The sequence below is a fragment of the Tamandua tetradactyla genome, chromosome 1 (assembly GCF_023851605.1).
Source record: "Tamandua tetradactyla isolate mTamTet1 chromosome 1, mTamTet1.pri, whole genome shotgun sequence".
NCBI classification, from domain to species: Eukaryota; Metazoa; Chordata; class Mammalia; order Pilosa; family Myrmecophagidae; genus Tamandua; species Tamandua tetradactyla.
The window spans coordinates 19,063,051-19,085,303 of record NC_135327.1 but is presented as its reverse complement, the minus strand read 5'-3'; the positions used below and the strand labels follow the sequence as shown (position 1 = coordinate 19,085,303).

The 22,253-nt window shown below is 43.2% G+C and overlaps 2 long non-coding RNA genes across 4 annotated transcripts in view; one reads left to right on the top strand and one right to left on the bottom strand.

The window, feature by feature from the left end:
* LOC143642565 (uncharacterized) overlaps positions 1 to 22,253 on the top strand; it is a 68,252-nt gene that overhangs the window by 18,007 nt on the left and 27,992 nt on the right. The gene's annotated exons all lie outside the window — the stretch shown is intronic.
* On the bottom strand, positions 16,410 to 22,088 carry LOC143683599 (uncharacterized). 3 transcript variants are annotated; one of them, XR_013175558.1, is made up of 3 exons: positions 21,952 to 22,087; positions 21,122 to 21,390; positions 16,410 to 16,630 (listed from the first exon to the last, which is right to left on the bottom strand). It is a non-coding gene; the product is annotated as an uncharacterized LOC143683599 (long non-coding RNA). The 3 variants fall into 3 exon arrangements; XR_013175559.1 differs by having other exon boundaries at positions 21,122 to 21,346; positions 21,952 to 22,083; XR_013175560.1 differs by lacking the exon at positions 16,410 to 16,630 and adding an exon at positions 19,342 to 19,444 and having other exon boundaries at positions 21,952 to 22,088.

Sequence of the window (22,253 nt, the reverse complement as noted above, 5' to 3'; positions counted from 1 at the left end):
CATATGGTATGATTTCATCTATAAGGAATGCCCAGAATAGCTAATCCATAGAGACAGAAAGTAGATTAGTGGTTGCCAGTGGATGGAAGAGGGGTGGGATAGGCGGGTATTGGGGCTAACTGCTGTTAGGTACAGTGTTTTCCTTTCGGAGTGATGAAAATATTCTGGAATTAGATAGTGATGATGGTTGCACAGCATGGTTGAATATGCTAAAAAACACTGAATTGTTTATTTTTAAATGGTGAATTTTATGTGCAGTATATCTCAGTAAAAACCCTGCTATTAAAAAAAGGAAGTGAGTTTCTGCTTGACAAAAGGAGAGAGCTTGCTAGGGATTGATTTGGAGGATTATTTCTTTGGGGGCCCAGTAGTGTCTCCACTCCCAAAGAGACAGTGAAGATATCTCCAATTTAAGAGCCCACACTCGGACCCTCTCCCTAGGCAGCTGAAACTCCAGGATTGAAGGCCTAGAACATCATGGGCATTCCAGATGAGGCTGCACCGAGGCTGGACCACCCCACCCCACCCTGACCCACCCCCCGCTTCCAACCAAGGTAACAAGGGAAGTAGCGAATCTCACCCTTCTGAGCAGAAATTTCTTTGTCAGAGTGCCCCATGGTCGGTAATTCCACCACTGTCACCACACTCTCTTATCATCTAGCTGGAAAGTTCCTCATCTGTTCTAATACTCCTTCAGACACTTGGTAAGGAGTTATCCCAGTCTCTGCTTGAATCCCCCTCACCGCAGGGGGCTCTCCCCCACCTGAGACAGCCCGCTCCATCAGGGAACAACTCTGTGTTCTGAAGTGCTCCCTGATACTCAGCTGTCATCTGCCTCCCTATTCTCAGTCCTGGGGCTGTTCCTTGGGGTCCTCCAGAAGGGGTCTGTTCCTTGCACTTCCCTTCCCCCACAAGGATAAACTGTTCCTTTCTAAGACAAGGTGTCTTTGTCATTTCCTTAAAAGAAATAAAATACCTCTGTTTTTAAAAATATGCTTTTCTTTCTTTGAAATAGAAAAGCAATCCATTATTACCCATAGTTCTGCCCCCCAGGAACAACCACTATTAAGTGGGTCTAGGGAAAATACCTGTCCAATCAGTATGCCATTCTGTTTTTCTTAAGGTGGCAGACTCTAGGTTTTCACTGAAAGCATTTTGGGTGGCTAAACACTCTTCTCTTCCTGGGTTTCCTTTAGGATGAATTTGGCTGAGCTGTTTTGTTTTGTTGCTCTTACAGAGACACCTGCAATGGTTAATGTGATATTTACAAAGGTGTCTAAGAGGGTTCGGAGAAACTAAGATTGGTTTTAATTTCATTTCCCAGCTCGGTGGATCAGCCGGAGGCCAAGACTCGACCTGAACTTGCATCCTTGCTTGCCTGTTTCTCTTCCCTGTCTTCCTTCCACACCCCTGACCGGTTTCTTGTAGGAGCATTTTCATAAAAAACACTTACACTGAAGTCTTGTTTGAGGGTGTGCTTGGGGTGGGATCCCTCCGAAGCGGCGCAGTTGGCTCTAGCTTTGGCTCTGGGTGTTAAAAAAAGTGAGTGTGTAAGCCTTTCCCCAGCTCCTGCTTAAGAGAACCTGCGCCCCCAACATTGTTCACCCTAAATCAACAGGGCTTCAACTCAGTCTTTATGTTTCAACAGGGAAGTGTAACTGTTCTAGTTTGCTAGCTGCCAGAATGCAATATACCAGAAACGGAATGGCTTTTAAAAGGGGTGATTTAATGAGTTGCTAGTTTACAGTTCTAAGGCCGAGAAAATGTCCCCATTACAACAAGTCTATAGTAATGTCCAATCAAAGGCATCCAGGGAAAGATACCTTGGTTCAAGAAGGCCGATGAAGTTCAGGGTTTCTCTCTCATCTGGAAAGGCACATGGTGAACACGGTCAGGGCTCCTCTCTCAGCTGGAAGGGCACATGGCAAATACAGCATCATCTGCTAGCTTTCTCTCCTGGCTTCCTGTTTCATGAAGCTCCCCGGGAGGCGTTTTCCTTCTTCATCTCCAAAGGTCGCTGGCTGGTGGACTCTTTGCTTCGTGGTGCTGCAGCATTCTCTGCTCTCTCCAAGTCTCTCATTCTCCTTTTGTAGGACTTCAGAAACTAATCAAAACCCACTCAAATGGGTGGAGACATGTTATCCCGTAATCCAGTTTAACGACCATTCTTAACTAAATCACATCAACCAGGGAGATGATCTCATTACAGTTTCAAATATACAGTATTGAATAGAGATTATTCTACTTTTAAGAAATGAGATTTATATTAAAACATGGCTTTTCTTAGGGGGCATATACCCTTTCAAACCAGCACAGTAACCTAAAAAGTGTAACCTAAAATGAATTTTTACATCTTAAAAATTCATTTTTAAATTTCCATACAGTAAGATTTATTCTTTTTGGCATACTGTCCTATGAGTTTTGAAAAATTCATAGAGATGGAAATTACTACCACGATCAAGACATAGAACAATTCTGTTATCTGCCCCCACCACCCGAATTTCTTCGTGCTGTCCTTTTGAAGTCAGACCCTCCCCACACCTGGAACAACCGCTGAGCTGTTCTCCTTTACCATAGTTTTGCCTTTTCCAGAATATCATATAAATGAAATCATACTCTAGGTAACTTTTTTTTTGGTCTGGCTTCTTTCACTTAACATGCTGCATTTGAGATTCAGGCAAGGTGTTGCAGGTATCAGTGGTTTGTTCCTTTTTATTGCTGAGTAGTATTCCATTGTAGGGCTGTGCCAGTTCATTTATCCATTCCTTGGTGGAGGGACTTTTGGATTGTTCCAGTTTTTCATGATTATAGATAAAGCTGCCAACAACTTTTGTGTTCAAGTTTTTGGTTTAACATAAATAGGAAAAAGCGGTATCGCTGGGAGTTTGGTAAGTGTATATTTAGCTTTATAAGAAACTGCCAGAGTGTTTTCTAGAATGGCTGTACCACTTTCCATTCCCACCGCAGTGTGTGAGAGTTCCTGCCACTTGACTCCTAGCCAGCTCTTGATATTGTGAGTTTTCATTTTTGGGGGTTTGTTTTTCTTTTGCATTCTGATAGGAATTTAGCCTATAGAAGCCACACTAATAGGTGTGGCTTCAATTTTATTTTATTTTATTTTTGGCATGGGCAGGTTCCAGGAATTGAACCTGGGTCTCTGGCATGGCAGGTGAGAATTCTGCCACTGAGCCACCAGTGCACCGCCCTAGGTGTGGCTTCAGTTTTGAAAATCAGGTCGATTGGGTCATGCCACTCCTCTGCTTAACCTCACCCCCCGGCCCCCTCATGTATCAGACTTAGAATAAAATCCAAACACTGACAGGGCCTGCAGGGTCCTTCTTCTTTTTTTTTTTCTGCATGGGCAGGCACTGGCAATCGAACCCAGGTCTCTGTCATGGCAAGCGAAGACTCTGCCACTGAGCCACCGTGGCCTGCCCTGCAGGGTCCTTCTTGACCAGCTCCGATAGCCCCTTCTCCTTCCTCTCCAGTAGTCTGGTCACTCCGCAGTCCCTAAGAAGTGCCAAGATGCTCTCGCCTTAGGGCCTTTGCCCTGCTTGTTCCCATCTGGATCGCTCTTTCCTCAGATCATCACCTCCTCCCAGGCATTCAGTTCTCAGATCAAAATCTGCCTCTGCGGATGGGTCCTTTTTGGCTTCTCCATCCAGGATTGCCCACATCCCACCCCATCTTCAGTGACCCTCCATCATGTTACCTTGTTTTATTTTCTTCATGTTTCTCACCTGACATGAAATTCTTTTAGCTATTTTAATATTAAAAATATTTTTCTTCTCGCATTCTCTTTTAGGATTTAATTTAATTGAAGTATAATATGCATACAGTAAAGTGCACACATCCTAAGTGTATAGAGCTCAATGAATTTCTACATATATACACATGTAACCACCCCCCTGTCAGGGCATGGGATGTTTCCATCCCTCCAGAAAGAGCCTGCTTCAGTCTGCTAAAGCTGCCAACATGCAATGTACCGAAGTGGATGGGCTTTTACAGTGTGGATTTAGTAACTTAAAATTTACAGTTCTTAGGCCATAAAAAACGTCCCAATTATGTCATCAACAGGATGATACCCGGACTCTGAAGAAAGGCTGCAGGCCTCTGGGTTTCCTCTGCCCCATGGGAGGGCATGTGGCTGCCGTCAGCTCTCAGTTCCAGTGGTTTCCTCTCTGAGCTTCTGTGGGTCCTCTCATCATCTCTGGGGCGTTTCTCTCTAAGCTCTCTACCCCGCCGTTTTTTCTTCTGCCTTTTATCCTTTCATAAAAGGTTTCAAAAAAGGATTAAGACCCACCTTAAATTGGGTGGGTCACATCTCAATTGAAACAACCTAATCAAAAGGTCCTACCCACAATAAGACTGCCCCACAAGAATGGATTAAAGGAACATGGCCTTTTCTGGGGTACAGAACAGCTTCAAAATACCCTTGTGCCTCTTCCCCATGGGGTAACCACTATTCCATTTCTATCATTATAAATTAATTTTGCCTGTTTTTGAACTTCATACAGATGGGATCATATAGTATGTACTTTTTTATCTGGCTTTTTTCATTCTTCATTGTCTGAGATTCATCCACATTGTTGCATGTATCCAGATTTTTTTTCTTGCTACAGAGTATTTCAAAATTGTACAAATAATGCATAATTTATTCATCCATTCTTTTGTGGATGGACTTTCTGTGGATGTCCCCAATTTGGAGCTACTGACTAACACTGCTATGGGTGGTCTTAGGGATGTCTTTTGCTGGAGATATGTCCTCATTTCCAGTTATGATCTCCAGCTAGATCATAGGGTAGGTATATGTTTATCCACTATTTACTATTTTACTTGTTTATGTTTTTGTCTCTCTCACCAGACTGTAAGTTCTATGAGGACAGGGAATATGTATCTTGTTCACTACTATATTCCCAGCACATAGCACGGTGCTTGGACCATAGTAGTTTCCCAATAAATATTTGTTGAATAATGAAAGAACAAACACAAATTATTATCAGCTCAAAGTAAATGATGACAGAGACAGGACTAGATGCGAAACCTCCACCCTCTGGCACCTTTGGCTTGTTCTGCAAGCTGAGATTTGAGAGCCCAGCTGACTAAGTAGGAGACAGAGCTGCAGGTGCTGGGTTTATTTCAGCATCCCTTTATTCTGTGAAGAAAAGGCAGCTCCCTCTCCCTCTCTTGGCCTGCATTGTCACAGCTTGAAATATTCTTTTGATTATGAGAACATTTCCCATTAAATGTGCATCTCTGGCTTCCCCCTCCCCCCAGTATTTATGAGCTTATAACTTCAGGAACTGTCACCATCAGGGTTACAAAAGTGTATCTGAATATAATGAAATAATTTGATGAGAAATGTGGCAGGGAGACAGTCAGAATTTTCTCCTGCCTTCCCAACCATCCCCAGGGGATGGGATGTATATAAATCAGCACCTCCCTTAATTAAGCAAAACATTTTAAGGAAAAAACCAAATTAATTACCACTCATGGCACCACCCCAGCCAATTACCCAAATGGTTCACGTTCCATAAACCTTGACTGAATTTAGAACTAATTATTGCTGTTTTGGTTTGTTTATACTTCCTGACATGGCAAAGATCTGTATGAGAAGTGGTGGTGTAGAATGTTTTTTTCCCGTGATGTAAGTTGTCATAGAATCAAGAATTCAGTCTTTGAAAAAATGAAAAAAGCTGAAAATGCAGGGTATGCAGAATGTGGAGTGTGGCAGGGGCGGAGAACAGTTTCCTTGGGTATTGTTGGGGTGGTGGGGAAAGGCCCACACAATACAGGATGTGTAGGATCTTGGACTTGGTCAGTCCTTGACTTGCTGTGTAATCTCAGGCAGGAGCTGGATGTCTCTGGTCTGTCTGGTCTCTATCTGTTTTCATCACCCTAAACAGAAACTCTGAAACCCATTAAGCAATAACTTCCCTTTCCACCCTCTCCTACAACCCCTCGTAACCTCCCATCTCCTTTCTGTCGCTATGAATTTGTTTAATCTAGTTTTCACATAAGTGGAGTTATATAATATTTGTTCGTTTGTGTCTGGCTTATTTCACTTAGCATAATGTTTTCAAGATTCATCCATATTGTAGCATGTATCAGAACATTCCCCTTTGTGGGAATTGAATCACGTACTCCACAAAAGACACATTCAAGTTTCAATTTGCATGCCTGTGGTTTGTGAACCCATTTGTACCTAGGACTTCTGATGATAGTAGTAGTTAAGGTGAGGACTCATTTGTGAATAGGAGCTTTGAAGATTCTTTTTAGATTAGGCAAAATTGAATTACAGTGGGCCTTAATCCCATGGGAGGCCTTATTAGGAGAGGGAATTCAGACACAGCCAGGAGAAGCCAGAAGTCACTGGACACCAGAGGAGCAGACACAGGGACAGAGATTGCAGTGTGATAGAGGATTGCCAGAACGCTACATACACGGGGAGAAGGTGAGCCCTGCCGTTAGTTTGAGGATGGACTTCTAGGCTCCCAAACTGTGAGACAATGAATTCCTATTCTTTAAGCCAACCCATTGGGTGGTATTTGTCATAGCAGCCATAGCAAACCAAGACACAGCTAAATAATATTCTGTTGTATGTATATACCACATTTTGTTTATCCATTCTTCAGTTGATGGGTACTTGGGTTGTTGCCACCTCTTGGCTGTTTTAAATAATGCTACTTTGAATGTTGGTATAGAAATATCTATTTGAATCCCTGTTTTCAGTTCATTTGGATATATACTTAGGAGTGGAATTGCCACGTCATATGGTAATTCTATGTTTAACTTTATGGAACTGCCAAATGGTTTCCCCAGGAATCTGATTTTTTAAAAAACCTCACCAGATGATTGTAGAGCATGGTCTGGAACCAAACCCACCTCAATTTAAATTCCAGCTCTGCCTATAATTACCTTAGGTGAGTGACTTCCCTTCTATTGCCTTAACATCCTCATCTATACAGCGGGGATAACAGTAGTATTCATGGGAGAATAAAATGCATCTGTGCCTGTAAAGCACTTAGGAGAGTGCTGGCACAGAGTGAGCACTGAAGAAGAGTTGGTCACCCTGCCACCACCATCATCATCATCATCTTCTTCACACCAGCACTAGTGCTTTACCAACTCTTTCACTTTATACATGGAGAACTGAGGCCCAGAGAGAGGTGTGAGCTGAACAACATGTCACAGGTGGCACAGGGATCGGAAGGCCAGTGCTCGCTCCTCTAGGACTGCGTTCCAGGCCCACGTAGCTGCTGAGCCATCCTCCCCCATCCAGTTCTACAGTCATACATCCGGGAGAGGTATCTGGTCTGCAGGGTGGGAGCTGTCTGAGGCTTTACAGCACTGGGGGCTCTGCTTGCCCCCCACAACATGCCCCTTTCTTCTCACCCCTGAAGTGCACAGCCAAGCCCTCTTTTTTTAGAATGAATATTTTTATTTAAAAAAATTTTATTCTAGTAACACAAAGACAACCTAAAGTTTCCCCTTTTAACTGCATTCAAATACATAATTGAGCACTGTTAATTGCATTCACAATGTTGTGCTACCATGACCACCATCCATTACCAAAAGTTCTCTACCAACCCAAATAGAGACTCTGGACGATTTAAGCATTAACTCCCCATTCCCTTCCCTACCGCAGCCCCTGGTAAACTGTATTCTAGATTCTGACTCTGAATTTTTTGTTTTTAATGTCCAGTGCAATTTATTTGCATCCTTAATTGCAGGCTGCTCAAGACAACCAAGACACACAATAACCAGATCAAGGACGCACAATATATTTAAAGGTGGGGGACACCAGAGTCTAAAATTCACTAGCCAGTGGGTTGACAGAAGACAGGTTTGGAACCAGGCTCGATGCAGAGCCAGGATTGGGTCTGAAGTCTCAGCAGGAGGACACTGGCCACAGTACAGGGGCAGTGGCAACAGCGAACCTTGTAGCCCAGCCCAGGCATCAGAGCCTTCCCCTTTTTTGGAGGGGTAGGAAAGACCCGAAAATGGAGTTACATCTGGATGCCTACAGTTAGGACAAATATCTTGTCACCACTACCACCTCCTGCCACTTCCACCTCCCAAGGCCAGGCTATGTGGTCTCACACCTACGCCCACACCAACCACTCCCAGCTCTCCCTGCTGCCACTTTGTTCCTCTGCTCCATTCTAGACACCATACTGACCCCTACGGCAAGCATTATGAACCACAGACCTATTCAGATTTTGCCCTTGTTCAAACTCTCCCAGGCTTCCCATTGCCTCTAGGGCAAACCCGAAACCCTTGGCCTGACCTCTGAGGTCGTCTGCACTGTCCTGGGCCCTCCTTCCCCATCTTACCTCCCACCTATCCCCTTCAGCTATCACATTTCCCCCCAACCTCTTTTTCTCAGTCATGGCTCACACTTGCTCCCCTCCTGGGTTTTCCCTGGCTCTTTCTCTGTCTGGAAGGTCCTTCCCCTCAGCTTGCCTGCCTTTTCAAATTCTGGTCATACTTCAAGAACCAGCTCGATTGTACCCTCCTCTGTGGAACTTTCTCTAGACATCTGTCCTCCAGGAAGAATCAGTGCCCAGAATGAGTGCCTCACCCTTTTAGCATCACCGCACTACCACCATAGCTACCTCTTAATGAGGGCTAACTAAGTGTTGAACACTGTGCCAAGCAAGTACATGCATTAGTATCTCTTCTAATATTCATGACAACCCTATATCACTCCCATTTTATAGACAAGGAAATTGGGGCTCAGAGAGGGAAAGTATCACACCCAAATTTACATAGCTGGTAAGTCATGGAGCTGAGACTGAAAGCATTTTCCCAACTGCAGAGAAAAGCAGCTCTACTCCACCTAGTACACATCTAAATTATTGCATTGTCCACATAAAGGTTAGTTTTTTTACTTCCACCATGAGGTAAGCATTGTACCCTAGTCATCTCTGCCTTCTCAGGCCTGACACAGAGTGGGTGCTGATTTCATGGGAGTTTTGTAGTACACCCTCAAGTAAGTGTCAGTCCTCGCTCTACCGCTTCTGTTTTCCCTCCAAGAATTGGCAAATTGGCGATAGCAAAAGAAACATCCCCAGCTGATCAATAAATAATGTTGGGGAATTTAAAATAAGTATCTGGATGATTAAAGTTACAAATCTTTTGTCTTCATATCTTTAATAAAACATGTATATATTAATAATGAATACTGTTCTGGCCTACTTATGCTGAAAAATGGGGGGAAAAAACCAGTCCGAAGATGCTCATATTTTTTCTCCTTACCTGGCTTGGCTGCCAAGATGCTGCTTCCCTGACAAATTGTTCATCATTTGAAAAGGTTTAAAATTTTTAATAACCTGATAGGGAAATTGAAGATGGGATGTACAGCCTTGTGGGTCCTCAGTGAGAGATAGTTCCTTCTTGAGTCTTTCTATCCTCAGCTTGGGGGATCCACCTACCACTGGCTCCTCGTCTAGCCCTCTGGCTGTCCTTCCCAGGTTCACCTTTTTTTCTTTTGCTAACTTCTTCCCTGTTCCCTCTTCTACTGCTCCCCTCACTCCATTCTCCTCTCCTTTCTTCTCTTCTCACTTAACTCACTTCAGTCATCACCTCTGTATGCTAGAGAGTCACTCAGTAGGAGGGAAGGTCTGAGGGGTAATGGGGGGGACAGACCACATGGTGCTTGTAGACACCATAAGGACTTTGGCTTTTCTCCAAGCATGGTGGCATGATATGGTTTACGGTTTGCAAGAATCTCTTGGATGCTATGATTAAAATAGATTGGAGGGTACCAAAAGCAGAGGTGAGAAAACCAGTTAGGAGGATGTTCTTTTGCTAGCTGCCAGCATGCAATATACCAGAAACGGAATGGCTTTTTAAAAAGGAAATTTTATAAGTTGCAAATTTACAGTTCTAAGGCCAATTGAAGAAAGTCTATAGAAATGTCCAGTCTAAGGTATTCAGGGAAAGATACCTTGGTTCAAGAAGGCCGATGACATTTAGGGTTTCTTTCTCAGCTGGAAGGGCACATGGCAAAGTCGACTAGTTTTCCCTTCTGGCTTCTTGTTTGATGAAGCTCCCCTGGGGGTGTTTTCCTTCCTCATCTCCAAAACTGTCTGGCCGGTGGACTCTGTGGTTCTCTTGTCATTCTGTTGTGGTTCTGAGGCTCTCTCCTCATTCTTAGAAAAGGAACTCAGTCCAAAATGTCTTCTCTTTTATAGGGTTCCAGTAAACTAATCAAGACCTACTTAGAATGGGTGGAGACACATCTCTATCTAATGAAATTAACACCCACAATCGATTGAGTCACATCTCCGTGAAGATAACCTAATCAACTTTCCAGCCTATATACTGAATAGGGATTAGAGGAAACCGTTGTTCCAACAAGACCGATTAGGATTAAAACATGGCTTTTTTTTCTAAGGTACATAAATCCTTTCAAATTGGCACAGAGGGTATTGTCATGATTGAGGCAAGAGCTGAGGTAGTTTAAACCACGTGGAAGTAATGAGGAGGTGAGAAATGATTGAGTACAGGATATATTTTAAAGACAGAGGCAATAGGATTTGCTGATGGGGTGTGGAAAAAAAGGGAAAAGCATCAAGAGTGTATCTGAGGTTTTGGCCTGGTAACTAAAAGGTGGAGGTTTTCATTTACTGAGATGAGGAAGGTTGTGAGTGCAATAGGTTTAGGAAAAGGAATTTAGGCTTGGATGTGTTTAGTTTGAGACACCTGTTGGATATCCAAGAAGAAATGTCAAATAGGCAGTTGGTCATATGAGTTCTTAGCTCAGGGGAAAGGTCCAGGCTAGAGATATAAATTTGGACATCATCATCAAAGAGATGGTATTTAAAAGTCATGAGGCTTGATGAGATTGTCAAAGGAGATAGTGTGACAGAGATGATGAGTACAGGATAAAGACTGGACTCTATTGCATTACCGTGTTTAGAAATTAGGGAGATGAAGAATCAGCAAAGAAGACTTGGAAAGAGTGGCCAGTGATGTAGGAGGAAAATCAGGAAAATAAAGAGTCCTGGAAGCCAAGTGAGGAAAGAATTTCAAGGGGATGAAAATGGTCATCTATGTCAAGTACTGTTGATGGATACATATACTAACCATACTAACCATTGGATTTAGCAACATAGTGGTCATTGATGATCTTGACAAGAGCATTTCATTTAGCTCATGGTTTCCTGATAGTCAGAGCATAAAAGGAAACTCAATGGATTTCATAGCTATCATTTTCTTTTCTAGAACCATGTGAGGCCTTACAAAACGGGTATTGGGTGATAGAATGAGAATTGTCAACAACAACATTATAGCAGAACCATAAGGTCAACAGTATACTCCCAGGATATAAATGAGATTGTAGAATGCATCATGTGGGAAAGAGATTGTTATGTTTAAATGCCTGTCACTCCACTGATGAATGCTGGGTTCAGTCCAATTTGAGGCTGGGCTCTGACTCCTGGTGAAACCACAGCAGCCAGAGAATACCTTTATGGAGATGGAGAGGCCCATGTGAGGTGTCATATTGTACAACTCCAGGAGACACAATCTATAGCAAGGTCTATGTAAAGTATGGCTGTGCTGGTTTGAATCTGTGGTGGACCCCAGAAAACCCATGTCCTTTAATCCTCATTCAGTATTGCTGGGTGTGAGCATTTTGATTGTTCCCATGGAGATGTGACCCACTCAATTGTGGGTGGTAACTTTTGATTAGATGATTTCCATGGAGGTGTGTCTCCACCTACTGAAGGTGGAGTTGCTTACTGGAATCCTTCAAAAGAGGAAACATTTTGGAGAGACTCCCTTTGGTAGAGCCAGGAGAAAGCCATCAAACGCCGCCATGTTTGCCAGGTGCCCTTCCAGCTGAGAGAGAAACGTTGAACGTCATCGGCCTTCTTGAACCAAGGTATCTGTCCCTGGATGCCTTAAATTGGACATTTCTATAGACTTGTTTTAATTGGGACATTTTCTCAGCCTTAGAATTGTAAACTAGCAACTTATTAAATTCTCCATTTTAAAAGCCATTCCGTTTCTGGTATATTGCATTCTGGCAGCTAGCAAAATAGAACAGTGGCCCTGGGAGTTTGGCTATGCACAACCTGCACAGCTGTAGAACCAGGCATGATGTGAAAAGAGGCAGTTTAAATTTTCTCAGAATTCTTATAAGGGTGAGAAGGTGGTTTCCCAGAGGGATATTTTGGAAATGTTATCAGAAGAAGAGTGAGTGAATGCTGGGAGGCAAAACACAGATATTCATCCCTACCATGAAGACAAATTCCAGATGAAAATGAGGCACAAGTTCTCTTTATTCTTGAATCTTCCAAACTTCAAGAGAAATTTTATTGTGTTTTCCCCAACTATCAAATCTGTGATGATTTAAAAGGAAAGAGAAGGGGATTGATTGGATAGCCTCTACTCTTCTTTTCTTTCTCTACAAAATTTTATCTTCTCTTCAATTGGGACATTTTTTCTATTTATTAGAGGAGAGGTGGTTGGGAATATATTAGAGTAAGGCTAAGCTATAATAACAAAGCCCAAAACACAGAATAAAGAGGCTTAAAGAAAATTATGCACTCTCACACATAATAGTTTCAATGTAACTGATTCAGGTGTGTATGTGTATGTGTGTGGGGGGGGATGGTATTGGTTGTGAAGCATAGCTCTGCTCCACATGGTCATTCAGGGATCACATATCTTTTTATCTTGTTTTTCCATATCCTTTATGGTGTTATCTTTATCTGCCTGGTCACAGCATATCTGTGTTCTAGTTCTGGGAAGGAGAAAGCAGAAGTTCAAAGCAGCACTTTTCTTTTAAGCCAGGTGGGCAGAAGTTGACCCTATCTTTTCTGTTCACTGATATTGGTGACAACTTAGTCATATGGCCAAACTAGCCACAAAGGAGGCTGGGATATGTTGTCTCTAGCTGGGATATCAGCAAGTATTTCACTTAAACTCTATTACTGTGGAAGAAAGAGGCAATCGGTTTTAGTGAGTAACAGGCAAAAACTGGTTCTTCCTGATTTCGTGTTCTTTCCAAGCATTTTTTTATCTTGCCGACTTAGAAACTGAAATTTTGGGAGTTCCTTCCTCTGATCCCTTACTAACAATTTGACCTAGGTACAAACAATTTGGCCTAGGCACATAGGCAGACCTGGGTATCCAATCCACATATGGGGAGTCACAGGGTGGAAAGCTATAGAAAATACATTAGACAATTTCACAGTGTCATTCCACCCCAGGGGCACAGGGAATGGAGTAACTATCTCTGGGAAGCTGAGAAGGAGGAGATGCCTTGAGATGGGCTTTGGGTAGATGGATAGGAATTCTCAAAGTGAAAAAGAAGGCAAATGACTTTCTGCTCACAAAATAATGTGCAAATTCTAGCATGTACTTCACTAAAAATATATTTTTTCTTTTTCTGACTTTATCTTTTTCTCTCTCTCACTCTTTCTCTTTTTCACCCACACACCCATATTCACAAATACACCATGTAACCATTAGAACTTTTGTTTGCAAGCAACAAAAAATTTATCACAAGATGGTTTAAACAAATAAAGGGAATTTATTGGTTCATGTAATTGAAAAGTCCGAGAGTAAATTTAAGTCATAGATAAGCCCAGGAGCCCAAACAATGGCGCTACAAACTGCTTATCTGGCTCAGCTTTCCTTCCTGCTAGATTCTCACCCCGACTCACATGGAGCCAAAATGGCTGCCAACACCCCCAGGCCTAAATCATCTCAAAGGAAATGAACCGGGAGCCTCTCTCCCCATTGTGTCTCACTGGGTCTGATTAGGTCAGGCGGTCACCCCTGAAGAAATCACTGTGATCAAGAGACTGAGATACTCTGATTGGTGGAGTCAACTCTGCCTAAAGCACAGGCACTGAGAATGGGGAGGGAGTAGTCTCCCAAAGGAAAACTTTGTTATCCAAGAAGGGTAAATGGATCTTTGGCCACAAGATCTATGTACGTACAAGGTCTATGTATGTTCACTTCCATCGGAGTGGTATGCTGAGAACATCCCTGAGGTATTAGATTCCCATCAATTGTGGGGACACTTAGGCCATGATAATTGAATTGTCCTTAGAGAAGTGAAGCCTGAGCTCTGAGGGAACAAGAAAAGCGGAGACTTAGAAATGTAGCTGAATCCAGTATTTACAAGCCACTTCTTTCTCATTGAATAGGTGAGGATGCAGATACCCAGAGAAGGTGAGGCACTTTCCAAGGTCTTGACAAAGCTGAGCCTCTAACTGGGTGATGTGAAGCCCAGAACCAGGCTCTGTCTGTAGGTCTGGCAGCTGCCACATTCATTAGCTCGCTGACATCTACTTATTTCCTTGTATGTTTTTTACAAGGTGGTTAATTACCAGCCATAAAGCTCGGCAAACATTTTGATGGGTTTTAAAAGCTCATGAAAGCAACATTACATTTTAAAGAATGGTTTCCTAATTAATATAATTAACTGTCAGCCTCATATCCTGCTGGTTTCCAGACAAGACGAGCTGTGCCGCTCAGCTTCCGATTCAGCCCCAGTGGACAGGGGCTTTCACCATTGTAATCTCTGAGCCAGGAAACTAGTTAACATATGGCTCAAGGTGTGGGTTGGCTGAAGCAGTGTCTAAATGATCAGCATTGTGCTGACTTATATCCCCCAGATGATCTGTCTCCAGGAGCAAGACATGGTGGTTTAGAGATGCCCCAGCAGAAAGCAAGCACATGGATGAGTGGCCATCTCAGCTTCCGACCATCCCAGAAGGCTGATATGCAAAAATAGTTTGGGGGTGCTGCCCCCAACAATACCTTCTTTCCAGAAATCTGTTCTCATTCATGGCCTTGGACATATCACCCTGTTTTCCCCCAACAGCTGATTGAACTGAAATAGCCACCTGACCCTTTGATGGCTCTATGACCTCTGACCTGTGACCTGGCTGGAAAAGATGAGCTGAGCCAACCAAAGACAACTCTGGGAATGGAGAAATGGAACCAAGGAAGGCCAAGCCTTTGTGTTGAAAATTCACCTGGTACCTGGAATGGGGCAAGGAAGCAGCCAAGACTAATGCCCCAACCATATCTCCTAAGCCCTGAGCTCTAAGCCCTGAAGACTTTACTGCAATCACTTGGGACCTGCTGCCTTCTTCTGGGGCTTTTCTCTTGCTACTTTTTGCTGGAGGCCATGTCCACCTGCATGCAGGGAAAGCCACATAACCAGAGGGCTGATGCCCTAGAGCAGCCACCACTAAGGGCTGATGAATGTTGGAGGATGAATACCCCGGTTCCCTGCCCCAGGTTGGGGTAGCACTGACCATGTTCTACACTGTCTTCAGAACTCCTTCTGTTGCTGCAAACAGGGAGGAGGAAGGAAGGAATGGAGCTGCAGGGACACTGTAGGGTCAGAGAGGAGAGGGTGCGACAGCTAGCTTCTGGGTTAGAGGGCTTTCCAATATAGCATATAGGATATGCCACTGGTGATGGGGGAAATCTTAGAAGCAAGGTCCGGCCCTTGGGTCAGGGGCACATGATATTTATAATAATGGTGGTAGGCATGATAATCATTAAAGCATCTCCTGTTTACTGAAGAGAAAACTTAGCCACTCTCATCATGGGCAAGTGTGAGGTCCTAGGAACAAAATCAGACCCTAAAAAATATGATTCAGGGGTTTCAGGGGTAAGAAGGAAGGATGACGGGAAACAGGCTGGGAAATGGAGGACTGTGTTGTCAGGGTTTTAGCAAGATTGTGAAAACTTTAATAAGAGTGTCAGAAGCCTGTCTGGGGGTGGGGCTGGATGTGAGAAAGGGCGCATTCTGATCAGGACTGTCTTTCCAGGGCCTCGAGTCCTTCATCATCTAGCAAACTCCCACCCTCCACCTGCTCAATACTTGCCTAATAGATTTAAATTGATACCCTCAAAACAGCACAACGATGGCTGGTTCTCTGTCCCTTCTGTCCACTCACCTTCAAGAATTTAATGAGCTTGTCAAGGTTCAAATGTTTTATTCAAGCCCAATGCTGGTGGTATCACTGAGGAAGTAAATCTTTAACTAATAGAAATTGAGTGTAATGTAAAATAGCAATTAATCTCTGTCACGGAGAGTAAGAAAAATTAACAAACCTCTGTTCAAATATTTATTAGCAGAGGAGACTGGACAGATATCCTTATTCTATGATTAGGGGCAACTGCAACTCAAAGTATTGTCTTAGCCTTAAGTGGGTGTTTGGCTTAGGGATGATTCCAGAAGGTGAGAGGTCCAAAGCCATCCCTTGAGGTGGGGATGGGGAAGAGTGGAAGGAGGGGTGGGGGGAGATCTGTGGCTTTCTAGGAGATTAGAGGGAGGGCGATATCTCTGAATGTTTTTTTTCTCAGCTTTCCCTCCTGAAATGAGATTATGACTGTTCAGCCTGATATGGCTGTCATGCGCAGTTTATTTTAAAAAGAAAATTGTCTCGTGTCCTCCTACTGCGATGTGCACTCCACTGAGAATAGATTTTTCTGTTTGTTGCCTGCCCCATCCCTGGTGCTTAGACGGTGTTTGATGCAGAGCAGGCACTCGGTAGGTCTGTTGCTTAACTTGAAAGAAGGACCAATCTGGATGCTCGTTGTGTTCAAACTTATTGCACGTGCAATTGAAGATGGGGGCCCCATACTGAAACAGATAAAAGGAACAAATACCCTGAGCATTCTCCTCCTTGTCAGAAAAACTGAGCCCAGAAAGGGGCTTGTCCCTTCAGCACATATCTCAATAAAAAATAATGGATGTAAATAAGCTAGGGTTGCTTTTCTATTTGGAATGATTGATTAAAGTTCTAAAGAGAAATCAAGGATGTAACAACCTAACCAAATGTCCCTGGGCAGAGAACTCTCCTGTTCTTGCAAAATCTATTCCCGGATGGGGAGCCAGAGAAGCTCCAGTTCTCTCCAGCTGATCAGTCATAGGAAACTGGAAGGATGGGTTTCTGGGTTTCCAGGTGCTGGGAGAAAACTTATTTTTATATGCAGTTTGTGCTTATTGCTCTCTACAAGCAGGTGTTCAAATTATTTCTTGGGAGAGAGTTGTTCTTTCATTTGGAAAAATATTTCAAGAGGCCTATTGATTGTGCAAAGAAGTGGCTGGGGAGTGAGTGAGATGCTGAGGGTCCAACTGCACAGCACACGATTAAACAAGAGGGCTTTTCAGTTTTTCCCTAACTACTGTCTTTTGCATTTGCTTCTTACATCTTTGCCCATCTGTGTTCAGCCTTTATGTAGCACTTTTTAAACTGAGATTTTTGTAGATGAGACATAGAGGGGAGATGGGGAAGAGAACAGACTGGGGTGAAAAGAGCAAGTTGCTCAGTGTTTTAGTTTGCTAAGGCTGCCAGGACACAATATACCAGAAATGGAGTGGCTTTTAAAAACAGAGTTTTATTAAGTTGCAAGTTAGCAGTTCTAAGGCTGTGAAAATGTCCAAACTAAGGCATCCAGATAAAGATATCTTAATTCCAAAGAAAGGGCCATTGAAATTCAGGGTTTCTGCCTCAGCTGGAAAGACACATGGAGACATCTGTTAGCTTTCTGTCCTCATTTCATAAGGCTCCCCCAGGGCCATTTCCCTTCTGCATTTCCAGAGATTTCTGATTATCTGGTCTCTGTTGGCACTGAGGCTTTTTCCAAATTGTTCCCTCTTAAAGGAATCCAGTAACAACCCCACCTTGAATGGGTGGAGACACATCTCCATGGAAATCACCAAATTCTCCATGGAAACAATAGAAAAGATCCTACTCAGCAATAGTGAATGATCTGCTGTAAAAGATGAAGATTTAAATGACCTTAATTAACCTGTCCTGTGCCCCACCCTTAAGGAACACTCTGTATTAGGCTGTGGCGAAATTAGACTTCCTGGAATGTGCCTCTCTAAAGAACTGATATGTTCAGACAATCTGTGTAGGGCTGTGATTTATAATTTAAGCCTTCAGTTGTATTCTGAGGTAACTACAAATTAAATTAAACCAAGCTTGGGTCCACCAAGTGTGAAAAGGAGGGGGGTGGATAATCTAATTTATTTTAGTAGTTTTTTATTTGGGTAGTGTTTTTTCTATGTTCCACAATAAGGTCTTTTTTGCTTTGACTTGAGAATTAGTTCCTTGACAGAGCCTATTACTTCGTTTAGTAACCTGAAGGATGTGTTAGGATTGTGACATGTCTCATGAATTTGCCAACCCTTAGAGTGGAACCAAATAGCCTTTGGTGTAAAGGAGTTTGGTGGCCAAGGGGCTCTACTTCGGGAGCTGCTAAAGTCTGTAATCAGGTCTAGACTGTATAGTAAATGGCAATGGAAACCGTATCTAGCAGGTTCTGCTCAGACTAAAGGATTCGTTGACCTATCATAAATTCAGAATTAGCAGAACCTTACTTAAAATCCTCGTTAAATTTCAAGTATCTTGTGAGATCTTGTACAAAAATTTCAGATACTGTACTTGTATCCACATTTTAAAGGTATTAAAGTTTCTATAGAGGCAGTGCTTGTCCCAGCTAGCTCTATTATCAACCTTGTGGTATGTCTTTATGTTGTTCATTTGGAGAGTCAGGGCAAAAGACAGGTGATGTAGCCCTTGTGTTTTTAATAATTATGGCTTAAACTATCCAATAATTTTTTTGTCCTTAAAAGGGACTTGAGGTAGCTACCCAGAGTTACTGAAGCTTCTTTCCATCTAATGAGATATTCTGATAATTTTCTAGTTTTGTCTCTTTGGTTCAATAGGACTATTTCAAAGTGGCATGTAACCAAATGATGCAGAGTCTGGAATACTCTATAGTAAATCCCTTTGCCAAATGCAGGAGTTGCAGAGTTGCTACTGGTAAGAGTGAAGCAAATGGGTGAATAAAATTATCTTGATGTGGGAGCATTTCCCTGTAGGAATTCATTCTTGATGAAAGTGTCAGTGCAGGAATTGGATTACTAGGAGGGTTATGGTGTCTTCTAACAGGACCTGCCAATGACTTCTGGGCAATAATGTTGACATTATTTGAGGTGGCAGGAAGGATACCTGCTTTCTGATCTATTTGGGCAAGTAACTGAGCCAAGGAGAGGGTGGATGATTAAAAGAGACACAGGGATTCGTGGTTAAATTGAAGACTTCATTTGGGAACCAAAAACCTTAATTAATCTCTTGGACATTGAACCACATATTTTCTCTGAAAAGTAAACACTTTTCCAGCAAAATCTTGTTGGGTATTACATTTTTGAGGAATGAACTTGGATGAATATGTGGAAATGTTATTTAACGGAATACTGTACTAGAAATCTGAAGACCTGAAGAGATTTAAAATTCCAACTCTTGTTACAACTTTTTAAAAGAGTGTGAAATCAAAAATGCACATGAATCAAGTTTTAATATACTGTGTGATGGGTAAATGAGGTTGACCATTGTACCATTTCTTTCTTTGAATTCTCAGGCATGGTTTTGGCAGTGCAGGAACTCTGTAACATTAACAAGTTCAATTAAAAGTAAATAAATGGAAAAAGAAAAAAGATCCCACCCAGCAATATTGAATGAGGATTAATGAGCATGGCTTTTCTGGGGTACATAACAGTTTCACACTGGCACACCTGGATTCCAAGTAGGGAATATTGGTCAGAGCAAGACCGTTCATTCTACGCTGATACTTCCTTTTCTTTGTCCCCAGATCTTCAGTATTAACGCCAGTAATGGGTTGAATTGTGGCTGCTCGAAAGATATGTTTATGTCCCAATCTCTGGAACCTATGAATGTGACCTTATTTTGGAAAAGGGTCTTTGCAGATATAACTAAGTTAAGGATCTTGAGATGAAGTTATCCTGGATTTTCTGGGTGAGCCCTAAATCCAATGACAAGATCCTTGTAAGGGACAGAAGACTCAGAGAGGAGAAGGCCATGTGAAGATGGAGGCAGAAATTGGAGTGATATATCCACAGACCAAGGAAAGCCTGGAGCTACCAGAAGCTAGAAGAGGCAAGGAAGGACCTAGAGATTTTGGAGGGACTTTCTCCCTGTTAGCACCTTGATTTCAGACTTTTAGCTCCTTGAGCTGTGAGAAAATAAATTTCTGTTGTTTTAAGCCATCAAATTTGTGGCTGTTTGTTACTACAACCACAGGAACCTAACCTCTTTGTGTTGATAGAGCTTTGGGAATGAAGGTGAAGGCATGGTAAAGGCTGCCACAGAACATTAACTCGTCAGTATATTTGACTGAAGATTTCACGGGAGATAGGAAGGGTTTACTTCTCATACCACACGGCTGGCACTAGACTTCCTCATCTGAACCCTCCCACGCTGCTCTTGTGTCTTTCCTTCTCTCCTTCAGGATCTCTCCGAAGAGCCCTTGTTTTCTGAGCTACTTGGCCCTGTTCTCAGCTTGTTTGCACTTCCCTGCTGAACTAGAGTCCCATAGTTATCCGACTAGTGATTCTTTCTGCCTCCTCCCCTGAACCCTCAGGACTCTTGAGTGGTTTTCTCTTTCTTGTAACAAGTTGCAGCTTTACTAAGGGATGATGTATGAGAAGAAGGTGGGTGGAAGAATAGAGAGAGAATTTGCTTCCACTGACAGCCCCCAGCTCTGCGTTGGACACGTTATGCTGCAGCTCACTGTCTCCTCATTCCCCACCTTCCACCCAATAGCTCCGTCCAGAAACTAATGAGGTATAAACAAATGCCTGGAACACATGGAAAAGTCTCAGTGTTTCCTGTTTAATATTTACTGGAATGGAATCAGTAATTGGTGCAGTGTGGTATAAACAAATGGATGCACATGCCTCCTCTCCATTTCAGGCCATTTAGAATCTGTTGAAATAGAATGGAGGAGTTGAGCAGTGGCATGGAACCAATGGGGAACTGCACTGGCAGCACCTCAATCTGCAGTACACTGGGCCTCACAGAGTTCTTATTTGTCCCTCCCACCCTCAACCCCAGAACCTGGCACTTAGCAAGTCTCAGTAAATGTTTGAAGCTGAACTTTGAATCTGGCTTCTGTCCATGACTGCTTCCTGCCCAAATCTGACTTAGACCCAAAAAATTCCCCTCTGGGACCTGGAACTGGATGGGGCTGGCAGTGCATCCAGGCATGGTGCCCTGAACCCAGACCTCGTCCTGTGTGGGTGCTGTTCACCAAAAACACCTACCTCAAAATTTTCTAAGAATCCCTCTGGGGACTGGGACTGGCTAGGGCTGGCAGTGCCATCTGGGAGGGGCCCCATGAACCTGGGGCTTCACAGGGGTTCCTGCTCCTTTTTCTCCCCTTTAGGGTGTTCTCCAAACCTCTGTCAGATTAGGAGAGTTGATCAGATGACCTGCAGAGCTCCAGGACTTGTGCCTATGGTGTGATCCTGGGGTCTCATGACCGGGCCCTGATTCCAGAAAGGTTGCCTAGGTTACAGACCACTCCTCCAGACTGTTGCAGTATTTAAAAAAAAAAAAACCTTTTGTGGGACCATGTGTGATTGAGCCTCCAGAATGAAGCTGACACGCAGACTTTGGGTGACTCTCACATCAGACCCATGAGGATTTCAGAGCTCTGGGCTACTGATGGCCTGGTGGGCTTGACTATGTGCATGGGCCTGGGCATTGGCTCTCACCCATCTGTGCTCAGACTGTGGTGCCACTGCTATTTAGCACCGAGGGAGGCAGGGTGTGGCAGGTGTCCCTTACCCTGTACACCCTTGCACATTCTTTTTCCATGTGACCCTCTCATTATTGCAGCACAATTCGTTGAATATTATTTTGGGGAAGAAGTTCATGGGCTGGGAATCGAACCTGGATCTCCTGCATGGCAGGCGAGAATTCTACCACTGAACTAGCCTTGCGCCCCCTCCTCTGCGGGTTTTGAGACCACTGTTCCACAATGCCATACCACCCACAGGTCTTTCCTACCAGTGTCCTCTCTTGCTCTGAATGATATGACAATGTCCTACTCTTCTGGGTTGCCCTTAATCCCTGCCGGAGGAGGACACACCTTCCTTATGCAAATAGTACCACTCTTCTTGTCCCACCAATGGGCCCCTTGCCTCTGCTTCACACTGGTGGTGAAACGTAGATGTGGTGGTGTGAGGTCAACATTGAAAGAGATTCCATTCTTGGAATGCAGTGATGGTGACCTGAAGAGCTCAAGAGAAGACACTGTTGAATGATGTGTTGTTCTACATTTACACTATATAATTCCAAATAGTATATTTAATATGACCTGAAAATGAGTTATCATTCACATTTTTCTGCATCCTCTGGGTAAGACTTATATTAGTGGTCATCATGAATGAA